This window comes from Sebastes umbrosus, chromosome 13 (assembly GCF_015220745.1).
Source record: "Sebastes umbrosus isolate fSebUmb1 chromosome 13, fSebUmb1.pri, whole genome shotgun sequence".
Taxonomy (NCBI): domain Eukaryota; kingdom Metazoa; phylum Chordata; class Actinopteri; order Perciformes; family Sebastidae; genus Sebastes; species Sebastes umbrosus.
The window spans coordinates 26,224,350-26,247,457 of record NC_051281.1 but is presented as its reverse complement, the minus strand read 5'-3'; positions in this window follow the sequence as shown (position 1 = coordinate 26,247,457).

Below are 23,108 nucleotides of genomic sequence, written 5' to 3'. Positions count from 1 at the left end.
TCCTCCCAAATTTTTAATGTTGTAAAGGTACAGACTGCTTAAATCTCTAATGGTTGATAGCTAACGCTGTGCAGAATTTTTCAGTAGCACGCTACATAACAGAAATCCTGTATATACCTGGCATTAACATGCATCTTGGGCAGTTTGTTATAGCCAGCAGGGGGCGACTCCTCTGGTTGCAAAAAGAAGTCTGATTGTATAGAAGTCTATGAGAAAATGATCCTACTTCTCACTTGATTTATTACCTCAGTAAATATTGTAAACATGAGTTTATGGTCTCAATCGCTAGTTTCAAGTCTTCTTCAATAAAGCATGATGTTCATTTAGTAGATTATGGTCCCATTGAGAGTCAAATAGACCATAAAGCAGCATACGCTTTAGGGTGTGAATACCTTGTGATTGACAGGTCGCTACCACGACCAACTTTATGTTACGATTCTGTTAGTTTTGGTTTTGTTTGTTGGTTCTTTTGTGTTTGCTCTCCCCCTCCTGTTTCTCTCTTTTTCTATTGGCAGGGCATGTGTGTGGCAGGTGGGCGTGGCTGGCTCCTCCCAGGGCAGCAAAGAGGCACACCAGGTTTCTATCAGATGATCAACCCCTCCATAAAAGCCTGGTCTTCACTCCACTACTCTACCAGATAATTCCGTCTTGTTCGGTAGTGCTTTGCGTACCTTCTCTAGTGTTTTTGCGTCTTGCTATTTTTGCTAGTGTTTTTCTCGTGACATATATACTTACCTGTGTTTTTCCTGAGCTCAGGTTTCCTGTGTGCCTCGCTGCTGTTCCAGCTTCCATGTCTCCTTTGGCTAAGATATTCCATGTGCTCAGGCCTTGTGTTCATTCTCTCCTCGCTATGAGCCGGTCAGCTCCCTGCCACCCTGCCTGCGTTTTTTCTTCCTGGTTGGAAAATAAACTCCGTTTAAATTTTTCACTTACCTGAGTCCATCTCTGCTTTTGGGGTCCAAACAAAACTAAAACCTAACACTTTAACCCTTTCACAGTGTGTTTTCAGTTCATTAAAGTTAATAGTAACATTTAGGTTGCCTAAAAATGTCTTATTCAGCGTTCGGTTGTATTTAGCTCCATCCTCTTGTGTAACTTCTGGTTGCAAAAAAACCCCAAGATGACGAAGGCCATAATGCAGAACTCAAGGCTTCAAAGCTGTAGTCCACAAACTAATGGGTGACGTCACGGTGACTATGTCCACTTCTTATATAATCCGATATCACGCCAAAGCATGTAGACCCACCTGTCCATTAGAGGATAGCGTGTCACATTTTGCCTTGCCGAGGCATGAATATTACATGCGTACAGTACCAGCAGGGGGCTACAAAGCCACTGACTTTAGTTTAGACAAGAAAACTACTTTGAGAAGTTAAGGGAAAACATCATGTTCACTGACCTAGGATCAGGCAAGAAAACCACTTAGATAGGTTAAGGGAAAATGTCATGGTTGGGCTTAAAAAAAGTATGTAAACTAAGTAAAACATGTACAGAAACAACTTAACATCAGTACGTAAAACATATGACAAACATCACTAACGTAACTTGCAAACAAAACACCGGTCTTGAGCACAGGTCTCCTGCTTGAAAGTCCTGTGTTTGTTGGACCCATCCATATACCCAACCATCTGCTATAAGTAGTCTTTCTTAATTTTTATACTACGTAACGTAACGTAACGTAACGTAACGTAACGTAACGTGAAGTTAGACTTCTGTCACTACACAACACATGACAAATGTCACGTGACAACCATCACTACAAAACACAGCATCTTCATGCAGGCATGCGATATTCACGTCTCGGCAACACAAAACGTGACACTGACATGCTTTCTTCTGGTGGACAGGTGGGTCTTTTACACGCTTGAGACTGGGCTGTCTTATATACAGCTACAGTCTATGGTCTTGGGTGATCCGATCACATGTGGACATCTCTAAGTACGTCAGTTCAAACCAGGTATTAAATGTGTCTCCACATGTGTCTGGAGTGACCACTTTTTTAACAATGCAGCAATGCACTTCCTATGCCTGGTCTGGCGGAAATCAAAAGAAGAAGAAGAAATCAAAACAATACAGACTGGGTCTGTTCCTTGGCTTGATCCAGGCAAACCAAATCGCCAAAGATGCGTTAGCTTTTACACTAGAAAAAAGTTGTTTACACTTATATTTAGCGTTTTCCACTTATGATCTGATCGCCAAAGACGCATTTTAAAACCAAGTGTAAACAGGGTCTCAGATGTCTGTCAACTGCTGCCATAATGGCCACCCAGAGGCTTGAAGCTGCATCTTTCCGTCGTCCATCTCTCTTTTAATCAATACAGGCATCTGTACAGGCCGCAGACATTGTCTTTTCTAATATGCCCAAAAAAAGGCAAAACCAGGATCAGTAAGATCGCTTAGATGTTCAAATCCATATTGGTGCTTTTGGAAACAATGATGTCATCCTGCAATTACACTGTGTCCATGTAACAGAGCAACTCCTCATTTGACTTATTTTGATAAGACTAAAGGTCACACAAGGATGTCCTGTGTCAGCGGAGGTGTGTTTGGATACACTCACTCAGCCCATCCTGTGACGTATTTTATGAATAGGTCTCTGTGGAGACAAAGATGACAGAACAAAACATATTATTACTGTTGCTGATGACTCAAGTCTCAGCTGAGATCAGGATCAGATCCGCTGACCTACCGCACATAATCTCACGAGGTTGACAGCAGATCAAATAGGGTCGTGACTAGGTTACCCTAGATTTGCGAAAACGTGCAAAAACTCTCACGAGACTCGCCACCTCGACAACCTATCCTAACCTTAACTATTCAAGGTCAGTGCCTAACCTCAACCGTCTTGCGACAGTTTCACAAACTGACTGCTACCATCTAGACACAACCCTAAATAAGATACCAACAGACCCCTGTGCTCTCTTTAGATGTCTGTTGTAGTCCTGCTTACACCGATCAGCTATAACATTAGGACAGCATGGGCACCCTGAACGGTCTGCGGCTACGCAGCCCCATACGCATACAACTGTGATGCACTGTGTGTTCTGACACCTTTCTATCAGAACCAGCATTAACTTTTTCAGATATTTGAGCTACAGTAGCTCTTCTATTGGATCGGACAACACAGGCCAGCCTTCGCTCTCCACGTGCATCAATGCATCATCTGACCATGTCGGCGGTTCACCGGTTTTCCTCCCTTGGACCACTTTTGGTAGGTCCTGACCACTGCAGACTGGGAAAATCCCACAAGAGCTGCAGTTCTGGAGATGCTCTGACCCGGTCGTCTAGCCATCACAATTTGACCCTTGTCAAAGTCGCTCACATCCTTACGCTGGCCCATTTTTTTTGCCTCCAACACAAAGTTCAAAGTTCAAAATGTTCACTTGCTGTCTAATATATCCCACCCACTCCCAGGTGCCATTGTAACGAGTTAATCCATGTTATTCACTTCACCTGTCAGTGGTCTTAATGTTATGGCTGATTGGTGTATTGTAAACATGAGTTTGTGGTTAGCTCAGCAGTCTATGCGTATTGGCAAGAGGAATTTGGCTCCTTGACGTTGTCACAATCATCTGCTGAGTGGGTAGGTGTTTAGAGTTGAATACTGGGAAATGCGATCCCAGAATTTCCTGCAAACTTTCCCCCAAAACGCCCACATTTTCCTGAGAAAAACACCTACAGGAAACCAAATAACCAAATAACTGCCAGCTCGACCTTGACATGCTCAATTATACGCATAATGAATGATTAATTGTTTTTTTAATAACTTCATTCATCCTGAAATGGCAGCTTGCAGATCAACTGGGTGCCAATAATATTTATCAGCGCAAAATCTGTAATTGGAGCGATGCCTGCGAGCCAGTTCAAGCAGTCAACTCGAGCTGAACTGCTATATACAGAAAACATGCCTCACTCTCCATATAATCTACCAAACACACCCTCCCAATTTGGCAGTCAATTTAATTTCTATTTAGGTGGACATTACAAATCACTTTGTTGATCTGGATTGTTACTTTCAGTTCAGTTTGTGCTGTTTGTTAATTTCCTAAACTAAGCAGTCACACCACAGTTTAAAGGAACGTCGGCGTGAAACTCATCAATCGCATCAGTTCATAATGTCATGTTAGGCACTGATTCTGACCGTCTTTAGTACAGTTGTAAGATGAGCTTGTTCAACACTCAGTAAAGCACAAAACTAGACCTATTCCTACACTGTTTATACAATTAATAGACAACATCATATCATGATCATTTCTGTGGCCTTCGCCAAAAAAGCCACAGAAATGGCTAAATCTGAATTTCGGAATTTTAGTTGGCCGTCGGCTGTCTTTGCGGTGTGTTTGAGTGCAGCTTTTTGGCCAAGACAAAGGCGACGTGAGGCGACTCGACAGTCGGCCTTCGTCGACGCTACTTCTCTGATGTCGGGTTGATGTGTCTGGGCCCTGAAGAGCCTGGAGGTCCTAGTGTTAAGGTAGACAATCTTTGTGACAGAAAAAAACATGATGCCAACCATACAGAAGAGTCTGATCTTAATTAGTTTTAGTGTGTGAGTGGTGTGTCCAATGAAGTTTCCTCACCAAAATTAATCATCATCACTATCCAAATCAGTAACTTATAGCAGTCGTATAGAACGTTATGTAAAATGAGAAAGTTTGTGACCCGGCCGCCATGTTGAGATCAGTTGAGGAAGCATCACCCACCAGCCGGAGCAAACTTTCTCATTTTACAGCTGAACAGTACACTACAAGATGTTTCTGAAAACACTTGAGGCGAGAAATAGGCATTATAGTAACAGAACAATAATCTATATTCGATCGGCGCTGCCTAGTTTGACCGTTTGATCGGAGTTCGCGAGTGATTGACAGCTGCCTCCGTTGAATGAACAGCCAATGCGAACGCTCTCTCTCTCTGTAATGACCTGTGATTGGCCAAAGTCGGGATAGATTTTAAAGCCTGAAAACAGAGCCTTGAGGAGGAGCAGAAGTCTAGTTATCTCTCAGAACAATTGAATTACAACATGCTGAAAGGTTATTATGGAATATTTACCAAATGATTCCAAAAACATTCTGCCTACCCTCGCTTTGAGGGAAAAACATTCACCCCGTGGGACATTTAACTGTGTGTGATTTCAGAGTAACCTTGGAGTCCTTTCCCTCACATTGAAAAAAAAAACAAAAAACATGAATACACTTGCACAGAGGCATTTGTGTGTGTGTGTGTGTGTGTGTGCATGCAAGATTTTGTGAAGTCTTGCACATTGTGATTCTGTTACACTACTGGTGTAATCATAATCCCAGAAACTGACAGAGTCATTAATGTTTACAGCACCTCATGATGGACATGTCAGTGTTTGGCTTCAGAGGGCCATTTAATATATGATCAAGCAAAAGGATAAGAGGTCACGCTCACCCCCAAGAGGCATATCTGTGCACATGCCAGGCGAGCTCTGCGGCGTGGAAACCTCGCCGCCACCGAGGCTCCTTGGCACAACCTCTGCATTCTTTTCTTGACCATCACCCTTGGATTCCTCAGGGGCACTGCCCTTAAACAGTATACCGCTGTCCATCTTGCCGGTTTACTGACTGAAATTCCTGCATGGTTTCCACCCTCCGCCCTTCGGTCAAAAGCAACATCCTTTTGCCAGGCCTTGAGTTGACTCTTCCCAGTGGTTATGAGGCAGTTTATCCGCACTGGCACCGCTGCCAGCAATGCCAGCGTCCATGTTACTGCTGGTATTATATTACCATTGTCTCCAGACAGCGCCTTTAAACATTAGCAGAGCCCTTTTTTATTGGGTGTGTTGAGTTACGACTGATGCAGCAGTGAGACGGAGCAACTGCCCTGGTGTAGGGATTAGCTCGCACAAAGGATGAAACTTTGTACTGCTGTTATCACACCAACCCATCTTTTCTGGGATTGATAAAAAAAAAATCTGCTTTTTCATTCGAGGCTACAAAAACAAAACGAGCTGACGTGGTGCCAAAGAAAATTCATACATGTCACTAATTGTTAAGAAAAGCTGGCTGCTGGACATGTCTTTTTAATATGGACAGTTTCCAAAACAAACACTGCCACTGCTGACATGGAGATATGAGCTGTGCTAACCTGACAAATACCCCAACCCTTCCTTGCTTTAGAATACCAAGCTTAAGTTTCTTTCTCAGCAATTTCGATGCATAGCTCAGTCTTCATGTCGGAACGTATTTTTTGTTGCACCCTTTAATGTAATTTTAGAAAACAGTCCTTCCCTCAGCCCTTGTCAGCCTCGGCTGTCTGGCCCCTGTTACATTTGTCATTTCAAGTGCCTCGCATGCAGACTCCAGATGACATTTAAGACACTTTCATTTACACTTAAAGCAGCAGTATAAGCAGAATGAAATGTTGGCATCATAGGGCAAAAAATTCCATAATAAGCTTTTTAAGCATATTGTAAATCAAATGTTCTGAGAGAAAACTACACTTTTGCTCCTCCTCATGGCTCTGTTTTCAGGCTTTAGAAAATCTAGCCCGTGACGGGAGACTTTGGCCAATCACAGGTCATTTCAGAGAGTTCCTATTGGCTGTTCATTCAACGTAGGCAGCTGTCAATCAGTCGCAAACTCGATATGGGTGGAAATCACTGGAGCCGCTTGTACCTGTCAATTTGAAGGTTCTATACACGCCATTTAAAGCATTAATTTAGCATCAAACAACTATTGTCTATGTAAGGATATAGAGGAGTAATGTCTACCTGAGCAGAGAATGAAGTCACTCTCCTTCTGCGTGTGTTTCTTTGTGCTCTGCTATATAGCCGGGTCGGCCGCACATTTCAGTACATGTTCGTCCTGTGTGTGGCTAGCTAATCACCTGCACTCTGCACTGTGCGCATACGGCATGCCGTCCCGACCCACAGCGTTGTCGCAAACACGGTTGTCATTTTCACGCCCACGTTGTGTAAGTAGCAAATGTACTTGCGCCCATCTGTGCACCCATTTTGGCGCATTGGTATCTTGAGGCAACAGAAAGTGATGGCGCTATTGACCAACAAAAACCTGGTCTAAAGTCTGGTGCAGTATTTTCCTGTTAGAGGCCCACAGCACGGTATACACTGCTTGTTACACACTCAGGGATGCACAGCAGCGCTCCTCCTCAGTAAAAATACAGTATCGCCGCTAGAACAACGTTTTATGATGTTAAAGGAAAACACTACAAAAAACATGTTATGAGGCTGATGAAACGCGTCCGCGTTATGCACCGCCTCTCCGGCAGTGCCCGGCTGCAAGCCTATGCGTAATGCATCTCCGGAGGATGCGGATTGAGGATGAGGATGAGGATTCCGCTCAGCCGGTCCGAGCCCCCCGTGAGTTGCATCGGAAATGAATACAGTTTTCATTATTTTTCAATACATGTTTATCATGTTTAGCCTCGTGCTTACTATCATATAATGAATTTTGCCCTCCCATGCGTCGGCGCATTTGCTCATATGCAGTCAAATGATGTTGTTGATGGGACAGTGTATTGCGGGACGCACTTTCACTTTGTGCACGAGCAGATCTGTTTCCTCAGCATAAAATTGCTTCTAAAATTTGCTGAATTTAAATAAATAACAATGCACCAATGTGCCGGCGCACCTGGCTTTTAAAAGGAATGGGAGATGACACTCTGATTGGTTTAATTCCTGTTACACCAAAAACACACCTTTGATTAATTAAGAGACTAAATACAAAACCCCTTTGCCCCCTGCACCTTACTTTGCACCCAGATTACGCACCGCTTTACTAGCAAAAGCAGAGTTGGACATGCCCTGAATGCCCTTGGGCCATGCACTTTAGACCATGCGCTATAGATTGCCTCTTCCTGTACAGTATATAAAGTGATCTGGTGGTCTTAGCCTTATTTCCTGATTAAGTAGCTTAATAAAAAATGAGTTTATATCTGTCTCCTGAATATTTATCTCATCTGAACCATCACTAACATTTGGTTGGCAGAGACACCATTTCATAATTACCTCATTTCAAGTCTTGGCATTCAGGCTATACAGTATCAAAACTCAGTGAAGTCGCAGTTCAGTCTCAGAGAGTCAATGTCAGCGTGAGCAGAGAGATGACAATCCAGATCTCCTATGACCCGTGCACACTTGCGGACCACCCGCCGACACGGAGACTTTTGAGAATGACGTGACACGCGCTGTCTCAACCCTCCGCCAAGCACCTCATCAGGGATTCGAGGAGAGATGTAACACCCATGCAGTCATCCACATCTTCCCAATCGCTTCCAACATCTCATTAATGTGTTAAGTGTCAGTGATATGAAAATGGTGATCGCCTAAAGTGAAATGAAGTTGCACTGCTAACATGCATTTGCTCTTACACGAGACAGGCAGGGGCATGCATTTTTAATCTGCGGTGCTTCCAAGACTCCAATGTCAGTTCCAAAAAATAAACCAGAACAAGCAGGGGCCGCGTGACAAAGCCTCTAGCTTAATAGGAGATGGTGTCAGCGTGCAGACAGCACAGAGCCTGCTTAACTTTTTTGATCCGTCAAAATCTTCAGCTCAAGGTGAGTAGAGGTTGGAGGGATCCTAGTGTCTCATTTCTGTTAAGCACTTTACTCTCCGTCAACTTCACCTCTTCATGCAGCGGAGACCTTCAGCTGTTGAGATGTGCTTCATTTGCCCGGAGTGGAAACCAAAACAAAACCAGCAACACGTGTTGAGGCTGATACACAAAACTGCAGTTTCCATGGTTAGACATGTAAAATAATATAAATCAGAAGTTGGTGCTGCTGACATTGCTCCACCAATCACAGGCTGTGAATTGCATTTACATAAATATTTACTGTAACCCTGTTGCCATCGCAACCCTAACAGGGATCAGAAATGGATAAAAAATTAGAACGCCTACATATTATTCTACAGCTTCATAACATGCTACGACTTGCTAGGAATGTCAACAAAGCAAATGCATTCAATTAGATATTTTTAGTAATGTTGTACACAATCGGAGCAGCCAATGCAATCATCTCGGAGACTGTTATAGACAACAAACTCTTTCTCCTAATTCCTTCTGTTGGAGGAAAGAAGTCACAGCAAATAAACCACAGTAAAGACTTGACAAAATGTTATGGGCAGCCACAGAGAAAGGAAAAAAAAAACACCTATTACTCAGAGGCCGCGACTTTGCACTTCATTCAAGAACTACATGTGTTACCAAGTGTTTATGAGTCCCAGTGAGTGTCCTTGTGGGACGTGGTAATGGAGGACAAGGGCACAACAAAAGGGAGCAGTCTGCTATAATAGGTGTGTGCTGGGATAGACTGAGAAGTTACAAGTCTAAAGATGCATTCACACCAAATCAGGCGTTGATGCGATTAGCACAGGGTTGTGAGGCGTTGTGGAGGTGTTACTTAAATGGCACATTTAATGCCAAGCGATTGCAAGACGATTTACGTATTTGTACTCTCTCATGGCAGTGTTGTACAGCTCTGGATTGACGGTTACATGATTGGCCACCGCAGCGTGACGTTGGGTTGCATGTCTCCAAAAGTTGATTATGATTCTACTTTTCTCTTGCTGTGTTTTTTTTTTTTTTTTTTTTTCGCTGTCCCAAACGCCACATCCTAAACACACTACTCACATTCAAATGAATGGAAGGACTGGAGTTTTCACCGCAACACCCGATTTGGTGTGAATGCAGCCTAAGACTGGCCAGTTTATCGCACTTATAAGTGAACTGGCAGCAAAAAAGCTTCAGTAGGCAGAATGTTTTTGGCATCATTGGGCAAACATTCCATAATAACCTTTTAGCATATTGTAATTCAAGTGTTCTGAGAGAAAACTAGACTTCTGCTCCTCCTCATGGCTCTGTTTTCAGGCTTTAAAAAATCTAGCCAGTGACGGGAGACTTTGACCAATCACATTTCAGAGAGAGAGAGCGTTCCTATTGGCTGTTCATTCAACGGAGGCAGCTGTAAATCACTCGCGAACTCCAATCAAACGGTCAAACTATGCAGCGCCAATCAAATATGAATTAATATTCTGTTACTTTAATGCCTATTTCTATGTGTTCGGAAACATCTTGTAGTGTACTGTTTAGCTGTAAAATGAGAAAGTTTGCTCTGGCTGGTGGGTGGTGCTTGGTGTTTCCTCAACTGATCTCAACATGGCTGCCGGGTCACAAACTTTCTCACAATTTCTCTCAGAAATAGGCATTACAGTAATAGAATATTGATTCATATTTGATCAGCGCTGCCTACTTTGACCGTTTGATCGGAGTTTGCGAGATATTGACAGCTGCCAAAGTCTCCCATCACTGGCTAAATGTTTTAAAGCCTGAAAACAGAGCCATGAGGAGGTGCAGAAGTCTAGTTTTCTCTCAGAACACTTGAATTACAATATGCTGAAAGGTTATTATGGAATTTTTGCCCAATGATGCCAAAAACATTCTGCCTACGGCCGCATTAATCCAAACGTGGGAACGATTTTACTAAATTGAGGGAGAGAATTATATCTTGTGTGCACAAATTAGTAAATTGTGGCCTCAATATATATTTTTCCTCTTTATGGCCACTCCCGGGCTCATTATGAAACTCAGGATATGAAACTCTTGAACAAGAGTTCAGAAACTCTTTCTGGCGGAGCATCGACAGAGCGGTGACACCTCACAATGTTCATGGATCTCATGCAGAGAGTGGAGAAACAGTTTCTGCTGATCGTGCTGTTGTTTCAGGATGATGTGTGTGTTAGTGTATGCGAGCGTGTCTGGCTGCTGTACCTGAACAGCTCAGCCTCCGGCACTGAACTCCACACCTCCTCCTGGCAGCCGACGTCTCTGATGAAGTCCATCAGTGTGAGCAGGCTCTGGAGGCCAATTGAGTTCATGTAACAGATCAGGGGGGTGGATTTTGGAAACCTGACACACAAATGCAACACGTCACGACACATCAACATCAGAAACTCTTGAATCACAGACTGGAGCTCATTTTCTCTCATTAGTTCTATTGTAGTTAGTTTGGATGGGCTGGATTTCTCTCCTGTATACATTTGTTTGTTGGTTTAGTGTTGTGACAGGGCAGCATTCGTCTTCATCAAAAATGAAGATGTTTGACAGACAATTTCTAAATATGCAAAAACACCATTTATTTCTAAAAACTCCTCTTTTTAAAAAAACTCTGGGCATTTTCCCAGTTTCTGTCTAAAGCTTTAGTATGCAAACAAACAGCTATTCATTGCATGACTTTGCACATAATTTGTTCTGTCTGGGGAGTTAATGCATTTAATTGAAAAAAAAAAGAATCAACAGGTTTGTTTCTTGTTACATGCAGATTTTCTCACCCTAGCCAGTCTGTGAAAGCACTGAATGTGGCTAATATGCTCAGTGAGCTGGTACAGCAATGTATTCTCATTAGAGCTGTCAAATTTGTTTTACTAGTTTCACTAATTTCTTTAACGCATTAACGCAACTTGTGATTTTTAGGTTGTATCGGGCTCAGTCTTAAAGCTAAAGTGAAGATACTGGTATCATATGAAAATAAAAAACCTAAGGAATCCATTGGTACCAACCATGTCATACTAGCTTTATGGAGGCTAAAAGAAACTTGCGTTCAATTTTGGCATGGAAAAACTGGCAAGGCCATTTTCAAAGGGGTCCCTTGACCTCTGACCTCAAGATATGTGAATGAAAATGGGTTCTATGGGTACCCACAAGTCTGTTATGTAACAAAAGTATGTAAAATAAGTCAATGTTGACTTTTGGTTTGACATGGGACATGAACAGCAGTCTCCAGGTTCTCTGGTTTCCTCCCACGGTCCAAAGACATGCAGGTTAGGTTCATTGTTGACTCTAAATTGCCCATAGGCGTGAATGATTGTCTGTCTATGTGTCAGCCCTGTGATAGTCTTGCGACCTGTCTAGGGTGTACCCCGCATTCGCCCAATGTCAACTTAGAACGTCTCCGACCCCCTGCGACCTTGAATGGGATGAGCGGTTACAGATAATGAATGGATGGATAGGTTTAGGGAAAACATCACAGTTGGGCTTAAAATAAGTGCGCAAACTAAGTAAAATACATACGGAAACATCGTAACATAAGTACAAAAAACACGTCACTACCATCGCCAACATCGGTCTCCTGTTTGAAAGTCCTGTGTTTGTTTAAACCATCCACCTCTCCTCCCACCCATTTCAAGCAGTCTTTTTCTCACTTTTTATTCTACGTCACTAGCTCTGAGGATTGCATATTCACACGCTTGCATTGCAGTCAGCAGCGTGAAATGACACGCCAAAAGCAAAAACGGTGTGTTACAATTGTCATTCACACGCCATTTGGTGGGACAGGGTTGATGGACCAATGTCTGTGCTGTAGTGTTGAGAAAGGACTGATGTTCCTGTCTGCATAGCAAGTCTATTTAACCTAAAGCTATTTGTTTTACCTCCCCCATGGAGGTTATGTTTACGGCTCTGTTTGTTTGTCTGTTTGTCAGCAGGATTATGGAAAAACTACCATCGTGATTTTCATGAAACTTGGTGGAAGGTTGTAGCATGGGCCTAGGAAGAGCCCATTACATTTTGGAGCGGATCCGAATCACGCATTCACTTATGGAAACAACCTTGGCGAAGCACTGCGCTCTCCGAGTGCCCCTTCTAGTTAATCAAGGTGTGGCTTTGTGGCTTCCTCGTATTTGGCGTGCCATTTGTTTCAGTGAGAACACGAGACAGAGCCTGAAAGAAGGCGTCTCGTGCAATATAAGCACGAGAGTTGTGTTGTAAAATGCACCTTAGGAGTTGTAATTAACCCCTTACTGTAAGTTTAACCCCAAGAGTTTTGTGTCCTGAACCAGGGGCGCCTAAAAAAAAATCCTCCCACTTCTCAAACCTCTACGGCAATGACTAAGAATTTGCTACACCTTGCAACATTGTTAAATTGTTTACAGTCAACAGAAACAAATTAACAAGCAGCAAGATGTATACGTGGTGTTAAGCATCCACCAAATGAAATCCCACATAGCCGTGTGCTGTATTTCTTTAATTGAGGCCCTTACAGTATGTTTAGGATTCCTTTCTCATGACACAATTGAGTTTTCAAAAGAGTGTTTAATGAAAGAGTTATTACATTTCCATTATCATTAACATCATTAAAATAACAAGCTAATGATCAGGTCTCGTGAGTGCATCTCTGACTTTCACACACACACACACACACACACACACAGACACACAGACACACCTACACAGACGTAGTCCCAGGGGCAATCTGTGGAAACATGCCCCCGACTATCTTGATCTCATGTGTGAACAGAGGTTTGGCTCCCCTCTGTTTGGGCTTGTATCACACGAAGTCCCAAAGAGGAATGGTTCCAACATGACCTCATCAGGCAGAACAAAAGACAGAGTGAAGCAGAAGAGGTAGAGAGAGAGAGAGAGAGGGGCTGGGAGGAGCAGAGCTGCCTCAAGGGAGCCACGGCTAAAGCCTCTGCCGATGTTTTAGAGATTAGGATTTGGGAAGTAAATACGTCTAATTGGGAGGGGAAGGGAGGTAGGAAGGAAGGAAGGAAGGGAGGTAAGTGGGTGGGAGAAAAATTCACAGTGGAAGGGAAGGTAGCATCATAAAGAGATGGTAAAATTAAAGCAGGTCAAGCTTAGCTTCAGTTGAGGATTAGTTGGTGCTCATTAAGTTGCTTCTCTCTTTCTGTGTTGGGTCTCTTGTTCCTCGATATTATAACATATTGGGCCTCATGTAGCAACAATCTCTTAAATTTCTCTTATATTTTCTCCTAATATAGAAAAAAATAAAGAAGTCAACTACAGATGCACCAAACGTTCCTTAAAACTCCGACAGCCCGCCGGCGGGCCCGGCCGCTATTCTGTCTTTCAGAGGTTGTTGCGGGCTGAGGAAGATCGGGAAGATCGCTGAATAACACTACGAAGTTACACTAAATGTTGGCGAGGAAAAACTGTCATGGACATTTTCAAAGGGATCCCCTGACCTCTGACCTCAAGATATGTGAATGAAAATGGGTTCTATGGGTACCCACGAGTTTCCCCTTTACAGACATGCCCACTTTATGATAATCACATGCAGTTTGGGGCAAAAACCATGCTTTTGAATGAAAACCAAGTTTTTTAAATGCAGTATAAGTATGTTATTTTTCTCCTATTCTAAAATGGTGTATTTGATTATTTCTGCATACTGGGGTCCCTAAACAGTCTTAGATGCATACATTGGGTATCACTGTAAAACTGAGACTCTTGTGGTGGATCCAATGAGCCCAATTGTATTTATGTGCGGTGATGTTAGTCCCCATAGTAGACATTTCATTGTAGTGACACCATTTTGTTTGTAACTTGATGTCACTGTATAAAATGACCTGTGGTGACCTCTAGGATAATCACAGCCTCATGAAACTTTACAGCCACAAAAACTATAGACATAGGGCATTCAGGGGATGGATGGCTTTCCTAGCTAGATTGACAATAAATGGGTTTCTGAGCAGTTTCCAGAACAGAAGTGCTCGCCATCCAATCGTTGAAAAATGAAATTCTTGCTAAAATCTCCAAATGTCAAAAGTTTTTGATACCAAATCACAGCATATCTTTTTCTATGGTGTTCCTCAAGGTCTTGGTGTATTAATGTGATATTTTGGAGGGATTATTGATAATTTGTATCAATTCTCAAGTGGTAAAAAATGGTTGAATTTAGCACAATGATATCAACCCAAAAATTGCTGCAACAATTTATGAGACATAATGGAGCATGGGAATGGCCATCGCACAGTATCATCCAAGGGTTATAATTGGGATAAATTAACCAATAATATTTCTTTAATAATCCAATCATTATAATTACTTCAAAACATATTGATGATATTAAACTTTTTTTTATGTTCCTCAAATTTAAAACTGATGTTTCCTTGCATTGGACAAACAATTTGTGGACTGTGAAAGCGAGATATTTTTTTTCTCATCTTGGTAAGAGTGCTCCTTACCACTCTTAAAATGTTCTCTTACCAAAGAGAAGATAAAAAATGAGAAAACATTGGTGAAACACAGAAATCAATGGGTACCAACAAGATAAGAAAAAATTGTGTATCCGAACAAAAATAAGAGGAAATTTGTTCTTATATCGCTTCCTGCATGAGGCCTATTGATAGACACTTTTCGAGGCAATATGTGTGTAATAGCTATTCCAAAGGAAAGATCACTAAGGCCTCTTCAAATAATTCAGGACTGCATCACCAGCAATAGGTATAATTCACATTTTTGATCTATTGATTCTTGCAGGACAAAATGAAGTGAGACCAAGCCCTTATCTACTGTATAGTATTGTGCTGTGCAGCTATTTTGGCTTATAGCAGCAAAGTTGAAACTGCAGGTCGTGAGATGCCATTTAGCTGAGAATCTGACACATTTACACACTTTTACTATAATGCAACATGTAAATTCAATTTACAAAACACCATCCTCTACCCTCAGCAGCACATTGTGGTTTTTCGACATCTGTGAATCTCCCGGACAACATCAGTGAGGCGGGTTTGGTCTCTTCATGCACTTCAACTGTGTTTGGAACAGCTGTTATTAAGTACAGTACAAAATGATTAATGTGCCTGGCTGAAAAATAAATGATTTATCACCATATTCAAGTTTACCCATCCCATGGTGTGGTCGGATACTCCCTCATTGTCATTGTTCCACTGGTCATTATTGTTTCATTATAATAGTGATCTCATCTCGATGTTAGCGGCTTTTTTTACCACAATTTTTTAAGTTGGCAGATATCATTTTCAAGTCCTGGGTACAATATACAGTTTTAAATAAATAAATAATAATAAATAATAAATAAATAAGTTCTGTAGTAATTATGACAGGTGCAAATAAAGTCAGGTGACGTTACTAAAGAGCGACAAAGTCCATGGCTTGAGGAAGTTGGGATGGATGCTGGGGTTAACAAAACATTGGACTGTAACACCATCTGTATTCATTTATACGAGGCAGATGTCGGGTTCTGCCCCATTTCCTAACCTTAACCAAGTTTTTATCATTGTTACCATGGTGACGAAGCTCCCTTAACAAAGGACTTGGGGTGTCAAGATTTTGATTTTAGATAGGAAATTGATCAAAATTGGCTTCCGATTTCAATCAATATACATATACATATACCCAAGGCCTATTGAAAGAGGTGGGGGTCACGCTCCATCAACGGGTCATATCTTTGGGGTGCAACACATGCGCAGTAAAATCTGGAGCCGAAATTGAGCCAATCGCGATGCATGACTGCAGCTTCAGTTACACTGCGCATGTGTTACCCCATACCCCAAGACCTGTGTCTGCCCGTGTCCCAGCCTCCTTCAATAGGCCTTGCATATGCCTATATCAATTTAACAGTGCGTGAAGTAGCCTAGCGGCTAGCGGACTTCAGTAAGTTAGTTTGTTAGTTATTTTTCCTTCCTCATAGCTCTTCTACTCTTACTTAGTTTAAGTCCATGCATCTCCCAACAGAACAACAACAAGGTTGAATTTCAGCCAACATGCACGTTTTTTCAATTCAACATTGTTGAATCAGAGCAGCTGATAGCAACAAGCTAGCGGGTTGCTAGCGGATTCTCTCAGCGTAAACAGATTGTGTCCAAAGCTCCGCGTCCGTCCTCAGTGACACACAGCGATCAGACGAGAGAGGAAAAAAAAGACTTTAAAGCCTTAAAATCAAAAGTCAAATCGAATTGTGACACACCTATTCTTGAAACCCAATGACCTTTCTTTAAACCTAACCAACTTGTTTTTGTACCTAAACCTCCAGGAGACAAAGCAACATGGGCATCCCATGAGCCCTCTTTCTCACCACCTGTCAAATGTAATCGCAGGAATCGCTGTGGTTTTGTCTGCTAACTCCTGAGAAAAATGTCTGGCTTACTCCATGCTTGACTTTCTTCACCAGCCACTTGTTTACTTTGTCTGATATTATCAGCTTTGTTGAGGTTATGTGCAAGCAGTGGGCTCCATGGTTTTATAGGGGGGATGATGTCATTGTGCTGGATGTGGTTGAAAGCTACATGGAGCTGCAGATCAGGTGTTGATTCCCTGTTGGATTGTCAGTACTAGTAATCTTATCACATTACAGGGCATCACTTGATTCACAAATAGCAAAACCTCTGCAACCCAGTTCCACTGGCAGATTGGTGCCTTTGACACTTACTATTTTGCTCTTCATAATTAATAAATTTACTTCCAGGTGATCCCTCCACGGGACTGCAGCAGGATGACCTGCTTGGTGGTCTTTGCAAGGAAGACAACATCTGGTCCCAGCTGTATTGCCTCAGATGTCTGTAACTGGTGACTCAAAATATTGGGGAGGACAGGATGATGCTATTTTATTAAGTTATTTCTCTTATTTTGCACAATTTTATGTATACATATACAGTCTCAGTGCTGCTTGATGTATGTGCTCTCATGTTCCTAATGAATGTGTCAAAAAAGGAGGGGAGGGGGGGGGGGGGGGGAATACATGGGATTCAGATTATTTAATTTTATTAAAAAAATTATTAACAAGCCAAGGGAGGATGACCATCCTTGGAGCATCATTTTACGTATTTTGGCCAATCACAGATTAGCATGAAACAAATTAAATGCATTGAATTGATAGAAGAGGTCCCGCCTCAAGGGACAACGGGGACCTGCCGTCCTCCCTTGCCCCCACAGCCACTTTCTTCCCTTCCCTGCAGTCGTCGCTGTTGAAGCTTTTAAATCAGAATTTAAGTAATAGATTTTTTTTCCAATGAAGAGAATATTACAATAAATTTGTATGAATTATACTGAGATTTGGTAACAGTTTATTTCAATCAATTATTCTTTTTATATTTTGATCTCCCTCTTGCATCTCCAAAATAGAAGAGGAGCAACCTCCTCTGCATCTATGGACCAGCCTACACTGCTGTACTGAATGTCTATGATCAGGCAATGAATTGGTTTTAGTGTCCTTGCAATATTGCACTGCTTGACAGATGACATCTACCAATGGCTTTCTCCGCTTGGTTGGCATGCACAGGCAGCCGGGTTACAGCAGTGTGCGCCAAATTAAATTGAAGACCTTATAAGACCTTTTGAATACCACATAGAGCACTTTCATCAGCCGTAATCCATTTGCATAGTCCAAATCTGAGTGAAATCGATACTTCTGTTTTTTTTTCTATGAAAGTGGCAGTAAGTAGTATATTTTTGGCATCGTTGGCCAAAAGTTCCATAATAACCTCTCAGCATATTGTCATTCAAGTGTTCTGCGAGATAACTAGACTTCTGCACCTCCTCTTGGCTCTGTTTCCAGGCTTTAAAAACAGCCTCCCGCATGCTCGTTCCACTGTTGCAACAGTCTCACTTGTAGTTTATAGATGGGTAACATCTCCCGACAGCCCACAACCACATTTAAAAAAAAAAGAAAGAAGTTATAAGTAATGCAGCAGGCCAGAGAAAATATTCAAGACCTTTGTAAATTAAATCTAGGCTTCAGGGAACTGAATTCAATGCTTTTTAAGACTTTTAAAGATGTGCCGATATCCTCAGGCAGGGGTTACTGTCTTTCCCCAAATGTGCAGGTTTGACAGTTTTGGCAATATGCCATAGACTGCCTGGATGAAAAATCAAAAGGGGGTCTGGCTTAGTCTACATAGTCCACGAGAGACAATCCTTTCCAAACCCCCTTCACACTTAATCCAACTCCACTCTGCCTCAAGGACACGGTCTCGCTTAAAATACAGCTGACGAGTGATTTAACAATAATGCTGGGGTCACTGAAAAAGAGGTCACACAAGTACATCTATTTCTGCATCTTCCTTTGGCATACCAGTTGATGCATTTATTACTTTAACTACCATATAGCATGATAAACTTTGGTAATTATTTGTGGTAATTGACATATAAAGTGGATAAAAATGTATCTTGGCAGTAAGCATGTAAGCAGCCACTGACATGGTTCATGAGTTTGTTTTGATTCCAGTTTCCAGATGTTGTGGTTTCTGTCTCTGCACAGCACTAGATAGTTCAAGTTGTTGATATTAAAATCAAAGCTATTAAAGTTCTACTTTACAGGCCACAAAACAAATGGCGTGCCCTATTTCCCAGATGACTTTGGACACAATGAGGAATTTTCTTATCTGGTGCTGGGAAGAAAGATTTTTCCTTTCTATCTGATAAAGACAGTAATATAAATCTTGTACAATCATTAGCTTTTTACAATTAGGAGTTACCAGCTTTTTAAATCTTCAGAGTGTTGTGGACATTGACATCACAAAAATCGCCAATCACAAAATAGAATTACACATTATTTCTTACACATTTTGGTCAATCTTGGGGTCTGAAAGCGTACCTACATCTTTCTCTTTTCCATAAATAGCCAAGTGAACACGCTGGTAATTGCAATTCTAAACTTATCAATATCAACGGCTTGGAAATGCATATGTTTCCAACTGTATTGTTGTACAAAAGTGTAAGTCATAAATGAGCAAATGTAATGATTGATTTGAATTTGAAAAGGCAATTTTTTTTTCTTTTCTATGAAAACAAGAAATATGCATATTATAAAAGGTGTCATCAGTTTACGCAAGCAGAAAAATGTTTTTGTGTAAAGAATCCACATTTCTTGCCATCTCATTATCCTCAATACCCTCCTACAATGCTGACTAATATAAATATGGCAGGGTCACTTTTAGCTTTATTGTCATTATCGTTGTATTACTAACTGTGACTCACACATTGTAAACAATGCTGCCAATGCTTAAGGGCACTTTTACAAAGCATAAGCTGTTTGGCTAGTCCGAGTCAGAGTGAAATTGATACTTTTGGTTCGTTTTCTATTTAGTCTGGTTCAGTTTCACAGTGCACAAATCAATGCGGACCAAATGAAAATAATAATTTGTTAAGGGCCGTGTATGAATAAGCTAATATATCGTTTTCGTATCGAGAGCTGCGTCTTTTATGCAGGGAATCGCGGTTAGATATATTGCTGTCAAAGATTTTTCCCTTTGACTCGCCACTGATCTACTCTTAATCCCTTCTCCAGTTCATCTTGAATTACTTCATAAAAGTCGCAATTTTTCAGGTCAGTCATCTCCCACTCATGTTAACCTGTCATTTACTTTGTGTCCATCTCAGTAAATTCCTGTGCGAGCAGCCTGCATTTTGGTTCGCTTGGATACGGTCCGGGACCATCTCTTGCCAGCGGTCCTGGACCGGTTGTTTTGGTCCACACCAGAGTACGCATACTGCGTTCACAACTGCCCAAACAAACCCCACCAGAGTTTGATTAAAACAGACTAAATGTTGGCTTGTGAAAGCGCCCTAGTATAGTATTTGTCATGCATCAATGCATGTTTTCAATCAGGCAGGCAAACTTATTCAAAAATGTAATAATTAAGATCAGTGTATATGATGGCATAGTCGTATTAGAATGTGCCAGAGGTCACCAAATTTGGGCCCCTACCTGACTGCTGTTTCCCACTGGCTTGCTACTCCATATCCTTGTGGAAAGCCCTGATCAGGGGATCAAAAAATAAAAGCCAGGGTACAGAGGGAACAAGAAAATAGAAGGATAAGAGAGGTAATCACCAAAAAAAAGGTATGAAGAAGCACCAGGTAAGACAGGCGAACGTATAAAGATGAGGAGCTAGGCAGACTATTAAATAAAACCTGTTGTAGCTGGCTCAGTTTTAAAACTAGAGTGAAGATACTTGTATCATATGAAACTAGACGACCTGATGTGGGTGTGGATGAGGGGCCCAATTTGGAAAGTCTGTCCCCCTGTCCATTATTCCTTATGGCTGGCCTGCCTGAAGTGGTTAGCGTAGAATAGATGCTGCTTTAGCATCAGTTCTATCAGAACTGGAGAGTATTTCTTCATTGAAAGAAAAGCAAACAACGGCACTGAAGATGTTTTCACCTTCATTAAGTTTCACTTTTGTTAGGTTGATTGACATATGATTCATCCAATCACCTGCCAAGTATTTTTTGAAAGTGCCATACCTTTTCCAAACAGCTTCCAATGACGACTTCTCAGGGTAATTAAGGGTAAGTAATACACCTGCCAAGTGTGTAGTCAATTAAATGAACATTTGCTGAGAAAATCGAAGAACAGACATACAGACAGAGACTCCTTGTATTTTAGTATGATAGTATGGTATTAAATGTTGCCCGAAAAACAACTTTCGCACTAGCTCTTTTTCTCCTTGAGTTGTGTCTGCAGGTCTGCTTCTCATGCAGGCGGCAACCTTCGGGTCTGAAAAGTGAAGCCAATGCGGAAGTGCCTTAAACTTGCATTCTTTCTAACAGCCAGTAGGGGGCGACTCCTCTGGTTGCAAAAAGAAGTCTGATTGTATAGTAGTCTATGAGAAAATGACCCTACTTCTCATTTGATTTATGACCTCAGTAAAAATTGTAAACATGAGTTTATTGACTCAATCGCTAGTTTCAAGTCTTCTTCAATACAGCATGATGTTCATTTAGTAAATTATGGTCCCATTTAGAGCCAAATAGACCATAAAGAAGGGTATGCTGTGGGGCGTGGCTACCTTGTGATTGACAGGTCGCTACCACGACGTCCGGCGTTGTCCATGAAAGTTAATTGTAACATTTTTGGTCACCTAAAACATAGCTTAGCTCCACCCTCTCGTGTCACTTCTGGTTCCAAAAACCAAGATGGCGGCGGCCAAAATACCAAACTCAAGGCTTTAAAACTGTAGACCACAAACCAATTTGTGTAACGGTGACCACATTCACTTCTTATATACAGTCTATGCTCTCAGGTTGTATACAGCCCGAACAACCTTCACCAATAACTTAGGGCAGCCTATATGTAGCCTATGAGGCAAAACGTAGAGCAAAAAAGCACAGCTAAGATCTTCTGTCCTCTGGACTATTGTGGCAGGACAGTAGGAGAACAATGTTCAGAAAGATTAAAATCAACAAGACATATTAAAAGTGAGGGATATGCCCCCCCCCCCCACCCGCCCCCCCACCTATCCCCGGTGGAAATTACGCCCTTACATAGTAGTGAAGGGAACACAACGGCCTGGAAATCCCCTAGCATGAACTTTTCCTTGTTTACACTTAAATTGACCTAAAATGGACCTACTTTCAAGAGGTTGAAAAAGCTGCTTCGCTTTAATTATGTTGTTTCAGGACAAAGAACAATGTCTGTGTTTACTGTCTTGTTGAGTAATGCCGACCAGTGTGCTCAGCAGTTTTTTAAGACAATAGTGGAGGTCAGTCACCTCCAAGATATAAACTGTATCTGGCGCTGGATAGATGAATTGCACTTGGTAGAAGAAGAAATGCTATAAAATGATGCTGCATTAAACAAACAGTATGCACAGACACACTGGATACTGTGCACACATATATGCACAGATGCCTCACACTGTGGCCTTTACCCCATCTATCCTGTACATGTACATATACATGACTCTTTGCTGATCTGCAGGGTCTGTTGCACACATCCGTATGATGAACATTTATGTTTTAGAGAATCTGAATGATAATGTTCTGGTAATGTGTAATAAATGTTTGAATCAAACTTATTTTGACTGTGTCGTGAAAAAATCCAGAATTTTTATAATTTGATTGAACTCCTGCAAGGGTTCTTGTGTGAATATGTTCTTGTGCTAACCGAGGCTGTGTGTGTTCCCAGGTTAGCATCAGAATACTTGAGACCATTGAAGGTTTCAGCAGATATGAATGGCCTTGGTCATGGGAATAAAACTGTACAAGGAATGAAATGCAGGGAATAATAAACTTTAGGCTTTTCATTTTTAGTTGGCACTCTTCAGTTTCCCTGGCTGACATTTAAACCATCACTGAAAGATTTTATCAGCTGTAGTTAATAAAGTAATTGTGGTAAATGTGTTCTGCACTGTCTGTATCCAAAGAGCCCAGAAAAAGACACGCACTATGTTCATGGTATTCAAGGATGAAAACCACTGTGTGTTTTTGCCAAATAAAAAGACAAAGTGTGTGTGTCTTTTGGAAAGCAATCTAGCGTCCCAACAATTATTAAAAAAATATGCATTTAAAGGAACAATGTGTATGATCTGGCGGTATCTAGCGGTGAGGTTGCACATTACAACTTCTCCCGTGTGCTACGGTGACCGACGC